Below are 22,656 nucleotides of genomic sequence, written 5' to 3' on the forward strand. Positions count from 1 at the left end.
TGGCTCCTGGGCCTTGCAATGGCACATGGAGCCAGCTGAACTATGCTCTCATTTTGACTGTGACAAATACAACACAGCTTATCCCGGATTACTTTAGAACTGTATGCTGTTTGCCTTTTATGCTCCCCCTACCTCCCCCTGTATATTGCTTGCCTTTGATTTTGATTCTACAGGTGTCTGTAGAATGTAAGATAAATAACAAGGGAGTCAGTATATTAATACAGTGATACAAATGTTTCCATTTCACTGATGGAAAGCATGATATAATGTATCCACATGTAGCACTGTGAATAAACTCTTAAGAAAGTATCAATTTCCATGATTGGCCACTGAAACAATATAGCAAAAAATTTCCTCTCACTGCTGGCATTTAAAACGCATTCACCACGCAGGGAGGGTGGTGAAATCTTTCAAAGGGACAAACTTTAAAGGGCTAAACTTTCAAAGGGACAAATCTTAAAGGGACAAACTGCAAAGGGCTTGCTGGGCAATTAAAACGCATTCACCACACGGGGAGAGGGGGGGGGGGGTGAAATTTTCAAACCCTTAAAGAGACAAACTGCAAAGGGCTGCTTGTGTGTGTGTGGGGAGGTGATCGCAGCTTGGATTTTTAACCCATTCACCGCAGGAAATGAAGATTTAAATCTTCCCAGGGCTGCTTTGGGGGAGGGTACTGAAATGGGGCATCATGGGATACAATCTGGAGGCCAATTAATTCGAATTAAGTCCCATTGTGTCCACACTCACACTAATGCAAATTAACTGATGCGCTTCAGGCACTAACCCACTTGCAGAGGTGGTTTTATTAATTTGACTTTAAAGGCTCCTTAATTCGAATTAACAATGCACAAGTGTAGATGCGGGAGTAATTAATTCGAATTAAGTGACTTTAATTCAAATTAAGCCACCACTGTAGACCAGGCCTGAGGGAACTAGGCTTGTTTAGTCTGCAAAAGAGCAGAATGAGGGGGGATTTGATAGCAGCCTTTAACTACCTGAAAGGGAGTTCCAGGGAGGATGGAGCTAGGCTGTTCTCCGTGGCAGCAGATGACAGAACAAAGAGCAATGGTCTCAAGTTGCAGTGGGAGAGGTCTAGATTGGATATTAGGAAAAAGTTTGTCACTAGGAGGGTGGTGAAGCACTGGAATGGGTTACCCAGTGAGGTGGTGGAATCTCCATCTTTAGAGGTTTTTAAACTGCGGCTTGACAAAGCCCTGGCTGGGATGATTCAGCTGAGGTTAGTCCTGCTTTGAGCAGGGAGGTTGGACTAGATGCCTCCTGAGGTCCCTTCCAACTCTAATCTTCTATGATTCTATGATGTAGAAGATGACTATTTGAGTTATGAAAGGGGCAGCTGGAACAACTCTGATACTAGCTCGCCCCTGCACAGAACAGAACCACTTTACACCTCTGATCAACCAAACAACATGCTAGCTATGGAGAAGGGCTTTGGGAAGCACCACACTGAGTGGGTTACAAAAATAGAACCGCCCTCAGTAGAAGTGCATGAACTCCAGAACTGCAGGGACAAAGAAGCAGCACAAAATAAGTGGCTGGATAAAGGAGATGCTTACCTCTTCCAGTCCCCCTCAGAGGTAGAGAGCACTCAGAGTGCCATGCCACAGGGTGCTAGAGACCACAGTGACAGGAAAATTAGTCACCGGAACCCAGACTCTCTAGACAATCACAGGATCCAGCACTCCAGCAAAACGGAAGCACTGAGAGGACCATAAAGCAGCAGCACATTCTCCAGACAGAGCCCTCCAGGGCACTTACTTCTCAGAAGTGACTGACTTCATTCTTTTGTTAGAACCTGAATGCGTCATGTTCATTCACTGCACAGCCAGGCCTTTGTATTTGTATAATCACCTGCTAGAGAGACAAGGTAGGTGAGGTAATATCTGCTATTGGACCAGCTTCTGTTGATGAAAGAGACAAGCTTTTGAGCTTAACACACAGCTGTTCTTTTGGTCACTTGTAGTCCCCTGCCAGATTGGGACATATAATGACTGATTGCCTTTCACAACCAACCCACGGCCAGCAGCACTTTGCTTACTTGCAGATACATGTTCTCTGCACTTGTGGGTAAGTGATGGGGTAAGCCAAGTAGCAGGGCCTGAGGGCAGGGATATTCAGTCGCTCACCCTATAAGGGTAAGTCTACACTGCAATAAAAGACTCTTGGGCAGGGTCTCAGCCTGGGCTTCAACCTGAGCACCAAAAGTCTACCCTACAGTTTTTAGCCATGCAGCCTGAGACCCACAAGCCCATGTCAACTGACTCGGTACCACAGGCTTTTATCGCTGTTCAGACACACCCTGAGCATCTGGATACTATCAGCTTTTATAAAAAGGCACACTTCTGCCTACAGTTTACCACGTATTGTTCCAAGTAACCCCTACACTTACTGGAACTGAGACACACCAGAGAAGTGTAGTCGTCATCTGTTATTTCAGTTTACAGTTGACAATGCTGGGTGTAATGTAGAGCTTGTTTCAACACTTCCCTCACTTATGTGGCTCTTTCACACAGAAAGAGGGGAAGAGAGACTCAGGGGATGCTATTTTCCCTTTTCTTTTTTAATCGGACTAGATTCAAAGTGATCTATGTTCCATTAATAGACATGGCTACCAAGCTTTGAAAAGCCCACACTAGCCTCTAGAGCAGTGTTCTTCACTGCAAGGCCCAGGAGCCACTGGCAGCTCCCATCGACCCTAAGTGCGGCTGCCTGACTAGTTGTTTATATTCCATTTTATTTTATTTTTAACATTAGAATATGCACCAAGCCTATCAAAGTCCACCTTCTTCACACGTCACGTTGACCCCATGGTACGATGTGCGCCGATAAGTAAATCTAAGTATATCCGTTGTATAATAACCGTAATATTACCAGAGCAACCAATATGTTAATTTAGTAGTTGATGTGGCTCTCACATTGAAGGTTTTTTGCCAAAATGGCCCCGCTTGAAAAATCGTGAAGATCCCTGCTCTAGAGCAGCACTGGAACTGCACTGCAAGGGAATTTAGAATGAGCCAAACCTCCCCAAAATGCAGCTTCATAGTTTAGTTTGTTTTTTGAATTTCCGAACTCTTCTCATATGCTGTTTGCTGCACACACACATTAAGTGGGCTCATGTTGTAAATGCACTGACTGATTCATTCAGATAACAAGATTCTTATACATCTTGGAACCATTCAGGATAAAATACACTAAATTATAGCAGAGTAGCAGCTCGGCTATCGTTAAGGTTGAGTTTAAAAGACAACCTGTTCCAAAAGCTTTAAAAGCCACATGCTGATTCAGACGGTCTTGAAATTTGCTGTGCCTCATGGGGACATGGGATAGGATTAAATTTGGAGCCATTTGAGCAAGGGATTTCCAAAATACAGCCGCCACCCTCAAAGTGACATCTTGCGGGGAGAGGGTGTGAGTGGTAATGGGGAAGGACATAGATGGCTCCATTTCCCCTATGAATACCCCCAATGCCCAACAATGTCGCTCCATGGCAGCTCCACCGGGTGAGGGAGGGGGAGCTAATGGGTTCCCCTTCCCTTCACTGCTCCAGGGAAGGAACCTAGACTTCTCCTCCTTCCCCAAATACCTCAAGTGACACCACACTCACCCTTCCCCCCAGGGCTGCTGCTTCCAGGGGAAGGAGGAGGTCAGAGCAGTGCAGGGGAGTGTGGGAAGGAAAGGAGGGTCAGCTGTGCACTGCTGGTGGGGGAGGGAAAATGTATGGAGGACTTAAATTCTACCCCCCAAACTTCCCATATCCATACCCCCATTTCTGTCCCCCCTACTGACTCCATACCAATCCCTGTGCTGTTCCTGCACCCTCTGCCAGGCTCCTTAACCTGCAATTCTCTCACCAATACCTGTGCCTCCCCCTGTGGGCAGGAGGAAGGACTGGGGTGTGCTAGATCACCAGAAAGACATGGATGACACAGGGGCAGTGAAGGGCTAACATGCAGCCAGTTCATTCATTGCCACAGAGCTACAGGCAGTGGAGATTGTGAGATGAGCTATTGAATATGGGGGGTGGGTGCGGAGACTTTTTTTTTTTTTTAAACCAAGCAATTAACTGCCCAAAAAGCTTCATTAATGCAGTGATAAGGTTGCCTGGTGGTGCCGTGCGTCCTTCCGGAATGTTGACTTCAGCAACACGCAAATCTCTGAAAGCCAGCAAACAAAGAGTTAAGGGCAACGCCAGGCCCACTCCACAGTAACTCTGCCCTCTGAAGGATGGCCCAACATACCAACCCCACACAGGCTAGCACAGGGGCCACAGAACCCTGTAGGACAGAGCATCACCTCTTTGCTAAGGCAAAACTCAGGTTTAGGTCAGGTGTAGCAAGCAGGAGCTACATCCGGCCTCCATTCAAACACTGAACCTACTCCACACAAACCTCTCCAGACTTGCCCAGTGTTACCACCCCTTTTCCTGAGGGTTCCTGGATTCCTTCGGAGACATCATCTTCACTGAGCCCCGAACACACTGCCATGTGTGCCGCAGACTGCTGACAATTCATCCCCAAGGCAAGAAAAAGTCAGTGCACACCTGACAACCTAGAGAACTCCGCATCAAAACCATGCATACTTGGTCCCTCATCATATCACAGCAAGAGGTCAGCCAACCTGTTCCAGCTAACCCTTCCACTGTTCAATTCAACTATACCTGACACAGCTGGAGTGCAGGCAGCTAAGTGCTGCAATTCAAATGTGGAACAAAAAAACCAAACCAAACCAAACAGTACATTTTAAGCCATTCTTCACCGCTACTTATTACTGCTCCCACCCTCACTGAACCATTCCCAGTGACTATTGCCAGCTCCAGGGAGCAGAGTTAATGTTGTATTAAGAGGTGGTGCGTATCTTAACTACTTCCTGGTTCAGAGGTTTGGGTGTCACTGAACTCAGTGTTCCGGACTAGTAAGAAGGCACCACTGAGCAATCTTCACTGTATGATAAAGTTGGGGGTAGTTAATAAATGTAAGATCTTCATTCATCTAAAAAGCAACAACCTCTGTGACAAGGATTTAATAGCACCACTGCACATCTGAGAATGGAAGTGGATACCATGTATCAAGAATCGCATGGAACGTCCCTGAGGAAGATACGTAGTGTTGCCAACCATCCATACATTTATGGACAGTCAGTAAAAAAAATGCACAATTTTAACACAGTCAGTAAATCCGTAAATAAATGAAAATGTCCATAAAATTGGGTAGAAATAAAACATTGTATTTTGACACTGATTGTCGTCATTCAGAATCACTTCTTGTATCATAACACTATACTGATTCATGATTAAATCAATTTCCTGTTTTCTATTATTGCACACACCCAAAGAACCTGATTGATCAAATGCCTGTAGCTAAAACAAGTGCGTGATTCCAAAGTCCTGGGTACAGAATATCGTGAGCGAGTAAACACTTGTGACGTATTGTTTATGGTATTTTTAGTGATGTCAGTAAAAAAAACCAAAAACCCAACTTCAGATCGTCAGAACGTCAGTAAAAACTAATACACAAGATTGGCAATCCACAGCAACGTTTTAACTTAAAAGAATACAATCAAGGATTATAGGTCCAAAATCAAAGCCAGAAGCAATTCCAGTGCAGAGCAGGGCCTATTTGCCAGAAGTGGAAATGACTAAAACGGCTGGTTGAAAAGCAGGGCCTGCAGCCCGGTGTCACCCAGTGCATTAATCCCATAGCAAGTTCAACAGCTACAGGACCTTCCCTTTGCTGGAAGCCATCAGGGGACACAATCACCACAACAGCACTAGAGTAAGGGAGAATGAGAGACCTTTACAGATGAACACATCCCCTCACTCTACAGCAACAGGACAGTGTATTGTCCCATACATCCTCCCACAATGGCTGCATTGAAAAATCCCTAGGAAGCACCACAAATGTGTATTAGAGCAAGTCATGGTGACACTGCGCCTTTAACAGGTGAAGCCTACTTGTGCAAGGTGAAGCACTGCACGTCAGGCTCCTGGGGTCTCTGCAGGGAACACACTTGTATTTGCGGCCTGATCCCATCTCCACTCTTTTGCTACTCCAGCCCTTCCCTATTCATGGAAACAGCTCCTTCGGACAAGCTGCAGTCCCTGCAAGGGCTCAGGCCCTATGACAGAGACTCCGCTGTATCCAGTAGTGCCCTGGGCATGGCTTAGAGAGGTCAGACGCACGACTGAGGCGATTGCAACGACTAGGCTATTTCCCCCCTTGTGACTTGAGTTCAGAGGGATGGCACCTCACACCATCCCGTGCCCTCACAGAGTGGAGCATTTGATTCAGCACACATACGAAAACCAGGAAAACTGAGTGGGGTGATGTTTCCCACACAACCCAGCCTTAACTCTGCTGCCCTGGGGATGACAATAGGAACTGGGAATATCATACTTCACCCCTCCCCAACGCAGCCTGCCACTGTCCATGCCCATCCCAATTCCCAGTCAGCTCTCCTATTCACCACCAGACACATGCTGGGCTCTGGGCAGCACTGCTGGCTGGCAGAGGCTGAGGGAGAGGTAAGGAGCTATGATGTCCCAGAGGGACTCCCCGGGGAGCACAGAAGCAGAGTTATGGCTGTGTGGGAAGGGTCACATTACCTCAACAGGGCCTGGCTTGCCAGCATTTCAGCTCTGGGATTTGCATCTCTCAGTCTGGATGGGCACAAGCAGCACGGGGCAATGCTGAGCAACCCTAACCAAGTTTGTGCATGCAACATCCCCTCTTTTGGGAATCTGAGGTAGCGAAGAGGCACACATGAGAAGCCATGGGGGCAAGGAAGACTTTGCATATTGAATAAGCAGAGAAATGCTGCTTAAAATCAGATTTCCCCAACAGTCCTGCTTTTATAAAATGTTCTTCACTGGGCGTTAGGGTCATTAGATCACTAATGCTGCAGCATCGATTATACAGTGTATCGCACCTCCCCAAATGAGCAAAGCAATGTTTCTGTTGACAACTGACCTCGAGGTAGGTTGGAGAATTTCTGAAGTTCTCCCTGAAGAAATTCCCTCTCTGCCAGCTCAACGCAGCATAGCGGAGAGCAGTCCAACAGTTTGGGGACAGTGCTATGTAATCATGCCCCGTGTTTTTAGTTCTAGAGCAGCAGAAACTGGGCATGCAAAGGGAGCACGTTACAGGTGCAAATTTATCAACAGCAGCTTTTAGTAGCCCTAAAGGGAACCCTCAGGTGAAAGGATGGAGGCTGACAGCAGAGGAAACAAAGTAGATTCAGGAGCCCTTATCCGGGATCTCTCTTGTAGGCTTGGTTCAAGCACACAGGAGAGCCGGGCAGAGCCTGATAATAAGGACATGAGTGCCACCTTGTGTTGGACACAAGAAAGAACTTAAACTTTTCTGGTGAGTAGTGAGGGTTCCAATAAAACCACTCTCAGGGGGATGGCCAAGCCCCTGCCCTTGCAATAAATCAAGGAACAGTAACAAGTTTTCCCAGAGCATACCCCAAGAGTTTGATGCTGAAACTAAGAAGATTAACCTGAAGACATAAAAATAGTCTTCATTTGCTTTTTCATCAAAGGTGAGGAAGTCTTCCTAGGCAGGGAATTCTTAGGAGGAGAAGAGAACGATCAGTTGCCTCTTTTAGAAGACTGGAAAACACTCTGGGATCACTGGACCACACACCCAGTCTGAATATGCAAGAAGGCACCGCATTTGAAACTGGCAGCATTCAATCCCAGCAGCAGAGCAGCAGGAACTAAGCCTCCCTCCTCCTTTAGCAATCTGACTAAGAGCAGTGAACTAAAGCGAACTCCTCGACTTCCAATGCCATCACCAAGGAGCCCACAGATCGCGCAGCCTGCATGCCGTTGGGACAACACATTCTGTTCTGAATGTTTGGCAATGTGACTGAGTATATATAATGCCACAGGGCTTCAGGTACTACAAATGTGGTGTCTGAATGCAGGCAGGAGACAGAGGCAGTAGGAGGGGGAAGCGCTGAAGGAGAGAAAACAAAAGGTTGAGACAAATAACAGGAGAAGGGGAGAGCAGAGCATGGAGTACTTGCCAGACCATGGTTGTTTTGACTTTAGAGAAGCTAGCCAGATTTTATGTAAATAGGGGAGGAACAGAAGAGTCTTTAAATTTTGTGCATGATGGAGGAGAGCTGCTGAAGATTAGAGAGATGAGAGAAGTGAGATTGGTGGGCCAGGGACAGAGAGCAGGGATGAAGGAAGAAGGGGCAGATGAAGAAGCAGATACAGTCACTTCCTGAAGAGGCACTCAGAACAGCAGCAGCAATGTTCCTCTGAAGGTGAAGAGATAACTCTGAAGTACAAAAGGATAATGGGATTTGAGAGTGAGGCGTCAAGATCAGCAGGGAATCATAGCATAACAGAAATGTAGGGCTGAAAAGGACCTTGAGAGATCATCTAGTCCAGTGTTTCTCAACCTTTTAAGTAGCAAGTACCCCCTAACTTCTGACAATTTTAATAAGTACCCAACACTCAATTTTCCATGGGATTTTATATTTACAGACTAATGTGATCCATATGTTGGAAGAAGGGCTGAGTATATAAGGCCGTGATAGGACAGATGTCAGATCTAGTGTGGGTAGGGTACCCCGGCTAGAGGTGATGTTGGCCAAAGCTAGGAGGCTTTGAGCGGCATGCCAATGCTGGGGAATATAAAGCACCGTGCCAAATGTTTTGCCATAGATTTGAGAGGAGGAAGGGGTGAGAGAGCGACAGGGAAGGAGGGGGGAGGGGGGGAGGTTAATTGGTGAAATCTGGGGCTGTCAGTTGTCAATTTCACTGCTCAGCTAGAGCAGTGAAACTGACAAGTTTTCTGGGCACTGGGCTTGGGGTGGGGGGGGGGCTGCCACCTGGGCAAGTTGCAGGCGGCTGCCACCTGGCTGCCAGCTCAGGAGGTGGGCGACTGCCACTCAATCCGAGCTGGGGAAGAGGAGGCTTCCGCACCGGCTGGGACCCGGGGATGTGGGCAAGCGGCTGCTGCCTGTCTTCAAGCCGGGTCACTGGAGGCTGTCCCTTGGCTCAGAGCCTGGGCACGGGTGGCTACCACCCAGCTGCGAGCTCAGCTTACAAGATGCCCAAGTCTGCTACTGGGCTCCCACCTGGAGCTGGGACCCAGCAGGAAGTGGGGGGCTGCTGCCCACCTCCCCCAAAAGCTAGTGGCTGCCGCCTGCCTTCCAACTGGGAGCTGTGACCGGGTGGGAAGTGGGCTGCTGCCGCCCGCCTCCCCGTCACTCTGTTTTCCTCCGGGTACCCCCTCCTTGTGTCTCGCATACCCACAGGGGTACACGTACCACAGGTTCAGAAACTATAATCCAGTCCAGCCCCTGCACTGCAGCAGGACCAAAATATACCTAAACCGCCCCAACTTTGTCCACTTTCCCTTATTTAAGAGACTATTATGGGACTATGTCAAAAGCGTTACTAAAAATCAAAATATATCATATCTACATCTTCCCTCTGTGACCAAATGTCCCTCTGTATTCACACCCTACAAAACCATTGTATTAATCTTTGTACAAAATATGCCTTGAGATATCATTTGAAAACTAGTAACTTGCTGGTCAATAATATCATGCTAAAACATGTGTAGCAATATACGTAAAGATATGAATTCCCCATGAATGATGAGCTACCAGGCACATGTTCAAACCCATGTAACCACAATTTAGGTAGAACGAACAGGTCAAGCAGGTCTATCTTAAACAAAAAACTTGCCGTTTACCTGAATGTATATAAGTAGTAACAAGGTCCTTGACACAGCAAGAGGGAAACAAGGCAAATCTGCATTTTACCATGCAACAGCATGAAACCTCTCATCAGACTTCTTGTCTCTGTCCTCACTGCAGGAATGAACTTTAACTAGGGGTAACCTTCAGGAAAATGCATTTCAATGGGTGACAAAACTATAAAAGTGAGGGGCAAAAAAACCCCCAAGTGATTTCTCCCTATCCACCTCTCTCTTCTCCACCTAAGAAGACAAAACAAACAGCTATGGACTTTTGGAGTAAACCCTGGCCTGAGAATCGGATCAGCAATGTTACTGCGAACCTGTGGTAAGAACATCTTCTTGAACCAAGTCTAGTTTGTTAAGTTTAGAACATGCTTTATCTTTATTTCTCTTGTAATCATTTCTGACTTTAATGCCTTATACTTGTATTCACCTAAAATCTATCTTTGTAATTAACTAAACATGTTTTACTCTTTAATTAAAACTAATCCAATGTTGGGAATTGTTTGAGTTACTCCATTTAAGGTAGTAGACTGCTGTACATTGATCCCCTTAGAGGGGCAATAGATCTAATATATATGGACTGTCCAGGAGAGGGCTGGACAGTGCAGAACACTCACTTTGGGGGAATGGGGGGCATTCAGGACTAGGAGTGTGTTGGGATCACACTGCAAGTAGTAACCAAGGCTGTTGGAAGCCAGTGTGTGGCTGGTGTTTGCTAATAGGCTGCTGGGGTCAGAGTTGCTGGACCAGGACTGACTATACAGACACTCAGGGTGTGACCAGCATGCTGTCCCGCTGTTTGTGAGAAGCCCAGGTGGGAGCTACAACAGCAAAGTACTGTGAAGAAAGCCCAGTTTGCAAAGCAGGGGTGACAGCGCCTCACTGATCTGGATTGTCGTACCCCCACATCCACTTGGCCAGAAGAAAATTAGGTTAGTTTGGCAAGATGTGTTTTGACAAATCCATGTTGGCTATAACTTATTACCCTATTACTCTTTCAGTGCTTACAAATAAATTGTTTATAATTTGTTCCAATATCTTTCTAGGTATTAAAGTTTAGCTGACCATCTATAATTCCTCAGATCCTCTTCGTTCCCTTTTTAAAGACAGGTGCTGTGTTTATCCTTCTCCAGTCTTCTGGGACCTTACCCATTGTCCATAATTTCTCGAAGATCACCGCTAACGGTTCCAAAATTGATTCAGCTAGTTTCTTAAGTATTATGGGGTGAATTTCACTGGGCCCTGATGACTTTAATATGTGTAACTTATCTAAATATCCTTTAACATGTTCTTTCCCTATTTTAGCTTTTTAAGCTATTTTTTCGCGTTTGCCTTTCCTCTTGCTGTTTATATTAATTGTGTTGAGTATCTGATCATCATTAACCTTTTCAAAGACTGAAGCAAAACAGGCACTAAACACCTAACGTCATCTGTTATTGGCTCTGGCTAGTCACTTTGGAGGGAGGCACCACTCTAATTTAAAGAGCTTGACTAAGCAATAATTAAGTGTGGAAAAATGGATAAGAAGGTACAAATACAGGCTGGATGTAAACACCAAAAAGAGAAGAATTTAGCATGATTCACAGGGATTAGGGTAAGAAATGGACAATTTAGGCCAAGTATCAGGAAACATTGCCTAACAGCAAGATGCATCAGGCTGTGGAGCCATTTCCTGAACAGGGCCAAAAGCACTACTTGCTTGGGACTTAAAACCTGACCTGCTGCCAAAATATTGAAGCAGATACTGCTGGGTCTAGTCCTGAAGCTAGTGAAATGGGACAGTCACAGATACCTCTGCTAAGAGGTTCTCACCATTATAAACAGACACCGATGGAACCGAGATGCTTATTACAGGCTAGTCTTGTAACAGCCCCAGTGTTGGAGGTGCACAGCAGGGATTTCCAGCCTCTCTCTGATTCAGCACACCTGCAGAAGGCTGCATAGGTACTAGGAGAGCATACAAGAAGCTCACCAGGTCTGTGTGCACTTTGGGGATAAGATGCATTGATGCTCATTTCGCCTTCCTCTGTAGCAAGGGGCATGGGTCACTTGTTGGTAGATTCTCTGTAACCTGAAGTCTTTAAACCATGATTTGAGGACTTGAATAACTCAGTCATAGGTTAGAGGTTTATTACAGGAGTGGGTGGGTGAGGTTCTGTAGCCTGCGTTGTGCAGGAGATCAGACTAGATGATCATATTGGTCCCTTCTGACCTTAAAGTCTATGAATCTAAGAGTCTCACAATCAACATCAAGAAATGGGCTGCAGTCTCACTTTTAGCATTGAGAAGGTCAGAGATGGAGACTGGACACTTTCTGTGCTGAACGGCTTAAAGAATTACCTACTATAGCACCCATGGAGAAAACAACTAACTAGTGCCTAGGAAAAGGTACAATAGTATCTATTTACATATGGAAGATCTACATATCAGTGACTTAATTATATGCACTCACTCTTCCCCTTTGCATCCTGTTACCTTTTTTCATTAAATGAGATGAGCTGCCCGATCTAATAGGTCTTCTCCAGCTCAAGCTGCAATAGCTCAGGGAGAAGGAGGTTAAAATTTGTCCTTGACTATGAGCAGAGGTTCCAACACTAGGTCCCTAACCCTAACCCCAACCCCCTTCCATTCTCAGATGAGCAGAGATGGAGTGAAGAGAAAAAGGATAGAGATATAAACTTTCCTCAAGAGACACCACATTTATTGCACTGGAGACAGCTAAACATTTGCCAGTCCTTTCCTGATGCTGCTTTCCTATGTAAGCAATTGCCATAGGCTCATAGCCTAGGCTAGATGATTGCAAACAAAGGGGAGTGGAGCTAGGAGAGACACTAAATTAAGATGAGTGTAAGGAACTTGTTCTAGAGGCTAAGGGAGACTAGAAGGAAAGGCATCAGAAGAGCTTAGCCCAGGGATCCCCAAACTACGGCCTGTGGGCCACATCTGGCCCATCGACACCTTTTGACAGCCCGCTCCCCACTCCCGCTCCTGCCCCTTCCCCCCATCCCTCTCCCACGTGGACCTAGCGCACTGCTCGCAGCCCCAAGCAGCGCTGTGCAGCGGCCGCTCCCCCCTTGACCCTGCCTCTCCCTCATGTGGGTGTAGCAGTGACCTGGCCAGAGCCACATTGCTCCCAACCCCAAGCAACACCGTGCAGTAGCCCCACCTCCCTCCCGGCCCTGCCCCTTCCCACCTCTCCCCCACGTGAGCCCAGTGCACTGCTCCCAGCCTGAAGCAGTGCCATGCGGCAGCTGTTCCGCCCCTCCCCCCCACGTGATGTGGGCTCAGCGCCCTGGCCAGGCGCCACTCCCAGCCCCAAGCAGCACTGCACAGCGGCCGCTCCCCCCTCCCAGACCCATCCCTCTCCCACGTGACTTGGGCCCAGCTGCTCCAGCCCACCAGAAGAGCAAGACTGAGTGGTGTGGCCCGCGCAGCTGACAGTTTGGGGACCCCTGGCTTAGCCTGTCACGTGAGTTGAAGTAAAAGGATAAATGAGCACAGGGTAGCGACACACACCATGTCCAGGAAGCTCTTTCGGACATAAGGGTCAGTGTGACAAACCGCAAGTGGAGAAGGGGACTGGCAAGGTGGCAGAACCACAGTGCAAGCAGCAGCATGGGAGCCCTGAGCAGTAAGGAAAGCCAGCCCTGCACAGAGCCTAGGAAGTGAAGATGCAGAACAGTGGGGAAACCAGAACATGTTGGAGGTGGCAACATGATCTAAGTAGCAGGCAGTTAGCCGCAGCATGTTTGGACTGGGGCAGAGAGGTACAGTAGCCCAGGAAAAAAGGTAGAGGGTGTGATGCTGGCAAACCAGCTAACCTGTGTCTAACCCATAACAACTTAACAAGAGGCATTGCAACTATAATGAGGACACTTCACTTGTATGTGGATATCAAAGAAATGTTAATGAGGCTAGCAACCTCTAACCCACTCCCTTGTACTGATAAAGAAACAAAGGAGAGATGCTAAATGCATTGGTCTGTGTTTACCTATGTCCTGTTACAAGTAACCAAATTAGCCTGTAGGTGACAAGTCCCTTTCATGCCTTGATCGCCTTTATATTACGTATTCAACTGTGTTCAATCAATCTTAAGATCAAAGGTGTGATACACTGATTTACAGAAAGCAATTAACTGTCATTCATTACAACAGGGATAGATGTAATATTATAACAGAGGTAATAGTATTAGTTTCATGCAGTGTAACTGGATCACCCGTGTATGCACAGGAAATAGAATGTTAACTTCAAAGTGATGGGTCAGTGGGTGCTCAACAAAGAAGAGCCCATAGTCACACGCTGTGCTCCAAACACCTGACAGCCTGTTTCAGCTATGAAAGAGAAACCCCGGACCTGATACTGCCATCTCTAGTCTGCTGAACTTTAAACAGGGTAATTTTAAGCCATGGGACTGAGATCTCCAAGTAGTTACTTGGAATACCCTGGAAAATGCATGGAAAGACTAACATACTTTACATCTAAGCTGCCATTTGGATTCTAACCTTTTGGGATGATTCCAGAGAGACTTTTGTGCAAGCCAGCAGACTCGCCATCACTGCTACAATTCTGACCTAAGGACTTTGCAGTCACTTCTAATGTATATGATTCTTTTAACCATTTAATAACTTTTTTTTATTAATAAATATCTTTCGGTTACTAAGGATTGGCTGACAGCCTGATATTTGGGTAAGATCGGAGATACCCTCAGGTCAGTGTGTAAATGTCTGAGCTTTTGGGATTGGTAGAACCTTATGTCTGGTGAATAGGGTTTTCAGGAACCTCTCATCATAAAGACCAGTTGTCTGGATGGTGAATCAGGGGCTGGAATGCCTAGAAAGGACAGTGTTTTGGTCTTGTTAACCAGTGTGGTGCTACAGACGCTACTGGTTTGGTGATTCTAATTACAGAATAAATCACCAGTTTTCGGGGGGTGTCTGCCCTGTTTCTTGCAGTCTGCCCTGAGTGTAGCATTCTCAGTGATGATCCATTTTAGGTATGGGTCACAAAGGGGGGTTAGGACTAGAGCTCTAGGAGTGAAGTGCCAGACCATGGAGAGATGAAAAAGAACTGGAAGTGACCCTCAGGTTACAGTGTGGGTGACTGGGGGATAAGGAGTTGCTGATGAAGGTTAGGGAGAAGGGACAGATGAAACAGACTTAAGGACTTGACACTGAGTGAAAGTGCAGTTGGCAAGTTAGTGGTAGGATAGGAAGGAAGAAAATTAATTCAGATAGTGTCAGTTTTATTTGGATTTGAGGTAGAAATTGGCAGAGAAGGAGGTGAAGGAGAATGGCAAAGGTCCATGGATGACAAGGAGTCGAGTCAGGAAGAAGCAGACCTGTTTAGAGAGGAAGATGGTGGAGCTAAGTGAAGAGAATTGTGGAAACATTAGCAGCTGCACCATTAGCATTACACTGAGATTTGCAGATGTGGCAAGGATTAATCCCTTTGGTGCAATGCATTTTTATTCCTACCAATAAAATGAAGCCAGTTTTAAGTTTTCTGGAAAAATGAAGTAAATCTGTTCTGAAATTTGGGACTTAGAGTTAAAAACGGGTCCTTTTTAAAATTTAAACAAGGAGCCTGTTTTCTTTGGGTCCTTCTAGTTATAAACTTTGTAGCATCCCAGGATTTAAAGGAAGAGGGCAGAAATAGTACACAATAGAATACTGTGTCTAAACTGCTACTGTGCATTTACTTTAAATACTATGGTTAGTTGTAATCACCCCCATCTCAGAGAAAGACTGAAAAAATATAGGGCATTGGGAAATGGGAGACAAGGTTTAGAGGCCTTGTGATGGGGGGTATACCCCACGGAGACCCTGAATCATGACCATTAACTGATCATGAAGACCAGCTGGTCAGGAGCAGTCAGTTAGCATAAGGAGAGGAAGTTTGTAGCAGAAAGGGGCTGTAGGGAGACAGCCTGCAGTCCCTCTCTGGGAATGGAGGGGTGGCAAGAGGAAACCCAGGGAGAGAATAAGTCCTGGAATCCTAACCCTGAAAGAAGGATCAACCCAAAGCAGTAGTGGGGAAGTAAGCCTGAGAGAGGCTGAATAGGAAGAAGCCCAAAGGGTGGGACTGTACAAAGCTTGGTCGCCGGTTATAGGGTTCCTCGGCTGGAACCTGTGTAGTGGGAGGGCCTGAGTTTCCTTACCAGCCACTGGCGAAGTGTTGGATTTCATTACCCAGAAAGGGGTGGACATTAAGGTCGTGACCTGGCTGGAGTGCTAGGTTACAGAAGAGACCAGTGCAGTAAAGAGCAACTGTGGGCAGGGAGCACCAGAGAGACACACATTTGCTCCACCACACCTGGACATTAGGAGGCTCTCCTGCAGTGAGTGAACCCCTTTACAGGCCTGGAAAACCACCTACATGAAGAGAAAATGAAAAGGCTGGGACTGTTTAGCTTCGAAAAGAGACATATGGGAGAGGAAAGGGACATGATGGAAGTACAGAAAATAATGCATAGGTGTAAAGGGCAGGAGGGACCATTATGATCATCTAGTCACGCGTTTTAAAATGGCTAAATGTGAATGTATGCATCGAGAAACAAAGAATGTTGGCTAAATTTACAGTAGGAGGCCTATCCTGGGAAGTAGACTCTGAAAAAGATTTGGGAGTGGTGGGGGTTAAACAGCTGAACATGAGCTCCCAGAGTCGCCAAAAGAGCTAATGTCATCCTGGGATGCATTAAGAGGGGAATGAAGAGTAGGAGTAAGAGATTGCTTTACCTCTACATTTGGCACTGGTGCAACTGCTGCTGGAATCCTGTGTCCAATTCTAGCGCCCACAATTCAAGAAAGATATTGATAAATTGGAGAGGGTTCAGAGAAGTGTCATGAGCATGATTACAGGATTAGAAAACTTGCCTTGTAGTGATTGAGTTCCTTGAATTTATCCAGTTATCTTAACAAAGAGAACATTAAGAGTGGCTTGGTTGCAGTCTACAAGTATCTACATGGGGAACAAGTATTTAATAGCGGGATCTTCAATATAGCAGAGAAAGGTATAACAGTCCATTAGCTGGAAGTTGAAAGTAGACAAATTCAGGAATTAAGACATATTTTTAAGAGTGAATAATTAAGCATTGAAATAATTTACCAAGGGACGTGATGAATTCTCAGTCACAGACAATTTTTAAATGAAGATTGGATGTTTTTCTAAAAGATCTGCTCTGGGAATTATTTTGGGGGAGTTCTCTGGCCTGTGATATACAGTAAGTCAGACTAGATGATCAGAGCAGTCTCTTTTGGCTTTGGAATCTAATCTGATCTCATGCATGGGACAAGCCAAACAATGTCTCCCAGTGAGTCCTGTATCACATACATTGCGGCTCCAAAGGGAGTTTTGGTTTTTAAAGCAAGACTAGATATCTTCCTAAAGGACCCCAAGCGATGGAGAATCCATCAAATCCCTCCACATTAAAAATATGTCATATTTCGAGTTTGAGTTTGTCTAACTTCAGCTTCCAACCGCTGGACCTTGTTATGCTTTTCTGTTAGATTAAAGAGCCTTTACCGTCAGATACCTTCTCCCCATGTAAATACTTAGATCCCATGATCACATCTCCTTTTAACAGTCTCTTCAATAATATGAGACTTAAGCTGATTGAGCTTTTCCGTAAATTGTGTTTTCCAGACTTTGAATCATTCTTGTAGTGCTTTTTCTGAACCCTTTCCAAATTGTCAACATCCTTTTTAGAAGTGGATACAGTATTTCAGAAATAGTCTTATTTATGCCTTATATACCAACAGCAATACCATCTTCTCTACGTTGCAATATTCTCATGCTTATACAACCAAGAATTACATGTGCTCTCTCAGGTGCTGCACTACAAACTCACATTCAGTTGGTTCCACAATGACCCCGAAGCCTTCAACTGCTTTCCATCTTGTAACTATGACCTACATACTTAGCGCCTAGATGGACAATCTTGCATGTTGCTATATTCAAATACATGTTGCTCAAATTTGCCAGCCTTACATGATCCAGATCACTCAACAGAACAGCAATAAAACAATCTAGATATAAAGAATGGAAAAGGGGGGAAGTAAATGGCAAATATATAAGTTACTAGTTAAAAGATGTAGGCTACTGATAAGTGAAGCTAAAGAAATCAATGAACTATCCATAGTCAGTAGGGCTAGACAATGACATTTTTAAACCTATTAGGAACAAAAAAAACGTAAGTCAGTTATAGATCTATTGCTAGAGGCAGATGGTGAAATTACAAAGTGATGCAGAAAAGGCAGGTGTTCAATAGATATTTCTGGTCTGTTATCTGCAATCAAACGGGAGGATGTATCCATCACCCATGATGGCGTGGATGGAACAGAGTTTACCAGCTCTAACAAAGGAGGATGTGAGGCAGCATCTGCTAAACTGAAGCTTTTCAAGTCAACAGGCCAAGAAAACTTTCAGCCAAGAGTCTAAAAGGGACTGTCTGAGGAACTCTGAACAACTGTTGGTATTTAAAAATTATCATGGAAATCTAGGGAAAGGACTGCCAACACAGATCCAATATTGCACAGCACACTTCCATTTAACCGAAACCTTATCATCCAAAGCCCGCATTATCCAAATTCCTGCCTTGTCCCCCAGCAAGCCCTCTGCAGCATCTCTCTCACACTGGGGGACAAAGAAAGGATTCAGATATTGCAGAGGTTCAGACAATAGAGCAGAGACCCCCTACCAGGACCGCAAGGAGGAGGATGAGCTCCTAGCTGCAGAAGAGGCCATCCTGCCGCTGAATGGCTCCTGGAGCAGAGCAGGGAGCCCTCTGCAGCCCTACTGTCACAGAAGTGACACACACAAGGCATGGAAGGAGGCTGTGGTCCTGGCAGAGCAGAGACTTCTTCCCCCCCAGGACTGCGAGGAAGACAACGAGTCCTTAGCCATAGGGAAGGCCACCACACAGCTGAATAGCTCCTGCCCTGTTGATTGTCTAAATAAAATCCATATCCCCCATGCTATTTGGATAATCCAGAGTATACTATAGTTCCAGACTTGTTAGCCTGATGTTGATTCTAGGTAAAATAATAGAACAGTTAATGCAAGACTATCAAGAGTTAGAGGCTAAAAATATAATAAATGCTAGTCAGCACAGTTTCACAGAAGACAGGCCTGCTTTCTGGGGAGGGAGCAGGATTACAGGTCCAGTTGATAAAGGCAACTACAGTATGCTTAGCTTTCTCCATGGCATTTAACTCAGTATCACATTGACATTTTGATTAAAAATCTTGCATTGAATTAAGAGGGCACACTTCAGAAGGATTAAAGACTGGCTCACTGACAGATCTCAAAAAGCAGTTATTAATGGGAAAATATGAATGAGTAGGGCCATTTCTAGCACGGTCTACTGGGGATCGATTCTTTGTTCAATGCATTTAAAACATTTAACATTTTTATCAATCATCTAGAAAATATAAAATCTTTGCTAATAAGGTTTGCACATGGCACAAGAATTGGTGGGAAGTAAATAATGACAGGCTACTGTTTATGATCTGAATTGCCTAGTTAAATGGTCACAATCCAACAAAATGTGTTCTAATGTAACCAAATGCAAGGTAATACCTCTGGGAACCAAGAGCACAGGTTAGTCTCCCATCCTGTAGGTATGACTTGGGAAACGGTAACTCAAGGACTTTGGGGCCATCACAGATCATCACCTCAATGTGAGTTCTCAGTGCAATGCTGTGACAAAAAGGGCTAATGCAATTCTCGAATGTATAAAAGGGGAATATCAGGCAGAATTAGGGAAGTGAACCTGCCTCTGCACACAGTACCAATAAGACCACTACCGGGATATTGTGTCCAGTTCTGGTGCCTGCACTTCAAAACGGGTGTGCAGAGAGTTCAAATGATCCTTGCAAATGATCCAGGGGTTGGAAAACAAGTCTTACGCTGTAAGCCTGAAGGAGTTCAGTCTCTTCTGCTTATCAAAGGGAAGGTCGAGAGGTGATTTGATCACTGTGTACAAGTGCATACACATGGCAAAAGATCTGAAATTGGGGGATGTTTCAATTTTGAAATAAGATGCAGTTTCTCAGCAGTGAGGGCACTTAAACATTGAACACATTACCAGGGAGATGGTGGACTTATCACTTGGAGTCTGAGATTAGATGTCTTTCTAAAAGACATCATTAGCAGTAAATTTTGCAGATCATTGATAAAGACACTGAATAGAACTGGGCCAGCACAGACCCCTTTAGAAACACCCCCATTGAATGGTGAGTCCCTATTTACAATTACTTTAAGAACTACCAGTGAGCTAGTTTTTAATCCATCTAATGTGCTATATTAATTTTTGTGAAGAGCTAACTTTTAATCAGATGTCATGTGGGACTAAGTCAAATGCTCAACAGAAGTCCAAGTATAATATATCAAGAGTTATTATCCACCATCTGACATTTTTCATAAATCTATGTTAATTATGCTATCATTTAATTCTTTACTGACTCTATCCCATCAGCCTTTCTATGATTTTTGTCCTGGACTGATGTAAGGTTAATCAGGACATCCATTTACCCTTTTAAAATTGTAGTACATTAGCTTTCCCGCCCTTCTCCCTCCCTCTTCCCCCCGCCCCAGCTCTGGAACTTCCTATATGACAGTTTCTTTGTTGAAGGCTTAAAATGTGTGCTCACCTGAAGTGAACAGGAAGTTTGCCATGGCAAATGTTCTCAGCTATCACAAAATTAAAGTTTTTTTGTTTTTTTTTTAAATAAAAGAAAAGTTAATTTTTAGCTTAGAGTCGTGCAGATCTTTCAATGTTATCCAAGTGTAACTGATGCACTGTTATCTTCCCAAGTGTGCAGGTAGCCACAGTGCCTCTCCTGTTGCTTACAGCTTTGTCAAGGTGAGGTAAGGCAAGAATTGGCCATAGTCCTGGCAACTGTGGCTGCTGCTTTTCAAAATCCTGTAGGAAGCAGTGAAACCAACAAGACTCATCAGTTTCACTCTATACTGCTGCTCCACAAAGCCATGACCAGAGGCAGATAATAGGGAATATCTAAAAACAGAGGCCAGTGGAAGGAGAGAAACCTTCTCAAAGCAGCCAGAGAAGTAAACTAATAGCCGCCCACCCTCCTTTCTGCATCAGAGGGCTCTGAGGAGGGAGAGAGAATGAATGCTCTTTCTGCCTTGCAGCACCCAGAAGGACCTAGGGGAGGAAGGACTCAAGTTTACTGGACACATCCTAAATGGAAGTGGATATAAAAGAGTGAAACCCTGAGCAGCAATCCCAGCATTCTCCATCTTCCCAGGAGCTTTAATGGGAGAGGGAAGGAAGAAAGATGGGGCTTCTGAACCAAGCACTTCCCTTGAACAGTGGAGCCTTATCTTTTACAATGGTTTTCAGCAAGCAGGGTTATTCTTCTGGCTCTTGAGTTTGGCAACATTTGCCAACCTTGGCTGCTAGGGATAGACAAAAGTAACTCTAGGAAAGAGAGCACAGTACATACTTTTGTCTTCTGTCCCACGCCAGAACCATAAAGGAGGAGTGAGATAATATGGGGAGAAGAGAGCACACAGCACAGGGAGGCACATACAGTGATGGGTGCCACAGAGAACCCCTTAGGATGAAAAGAAATGGGCTAAAGAGATGCCTCATGCTGTTATGAATAGGGCTTGAAAAGCCTACCTGACCCCTACTAGCCTGAGGAGTAAGCATACTTGCCATGATAAAAATACCTGTATTGTCATACCCTGATCAAGGCCAAGTCTTCTGTAATTTAAAACAACATCTGGGTACTGTTTTCTGCATAATGTACTATGCTAATAGGTCAGACAGTTCTAAACATTTCAAATATCTCACTAACGGACTGGTTGGACAAACATTAACTGAATACATCCGACAAGTTCTCTTACACTTGTTGCATAATAAATCCATTAGATAAATCTGCCAGAGAGCCAACTGAATGCCAAACAGCATTTACCATGTGAATTACTGAACAGACACTGGGGAAGTCTATCAGATGATTTATTTGAATACTATTAAAAAAGCCACACTTATTGCACCACCCTAGCTTTTCTGTTCTGCTTTTCCTTCCCAACTTCACAGACCCTAAGGCCAGGAAAAAAAACACTAGGGTCATCTAGTCTGACTTCCTGGATACACAGGCTGTAAAATCAATCAACTCTCAAACACCACAGTCTACAAGCCACTACTGTCCAATCCCACTGAGGAATACCAAAAGAATCTAAAACATCTACTTAATAAACTCCCTAAAGAAACACAGGAACAAATCTACACAAACACACCCCCTGATCCCCGACCAGGGTTATTCTATTTACTGCCCAAGATCCACAAACCTGGGAATCCTGGATGCCCTATCATCTCAGGCTTTGGCACTCTCACAGCAGGACTGTCAGGCTATATGGACTCTCTCCTCAGGCTCTATGCCACCAGCACTCCTAGCTATCTTCGTGATACCACTGACTACAATCCATCGATGATCTTCCAGAAAATACCATCCTAGCCACTATGGATGTAGACACTCTCTACACCAACATTCCACACAAAGATGGACTTCAAGCCAACAAGAACATTTTCCCTGATGATGATATGTCACAGCTGAACTTTGTGACTTTGTCCTGACCCACAAATACTTCAGATTTGGAGCCAATCTATACCTCCAAGTCAGTGGCACAGCTATGGGCACCTGCAGGGCCCCACGGTATGTCAACATTTTTATGGCTGACCTAGAACACCGCTTCCTCAAAACTCATTCCCAAGCACCTCTCCTTTACCTACGCTACATTGATGACATTTTCATCATTTGGACCCACAGGAAAGAGTCTCTCGAAGAATTCCACCGAGATTTCAATGATTTCCATCCTACTATCAACCTCAGCCTGGACCAGTCCACACAAGAAATCCACTTTCTGGACACTACAATAAAAATAAAGG

At 45.1% G+C, this 22,656-nt stretch overlaps 1 protein-coding gene across 1 annotated transcript in view; it reads right to left on the minus strand.

Moving 5' to 3' along the window:
* Positions 1-22,656, minus strand: part of ATP6V0D1 (ATPase H+ transporting V0 subunit d1) — a 77,829-nt gene that overhangs the window by 52,340 nt on the left and 2,833 nt on the right. The window lies entirely within an intron of this gene.

Source organism: Emydura macquarii, unplaced genomic scaffold, assembly GCF_026122565.2.
Source record: "Emydura macquarii macquarii isolate MOO-44397 ecotype Brisbane River unplaced genomic scaffold, CSIRO-AGI_Emac_v2 contig_295, whole genome shotgun sequence".
NCBI lineage: Eukaryota > Metazoa > Chordata > Testudines > Chelidae > Emydura > Emydura macquarii.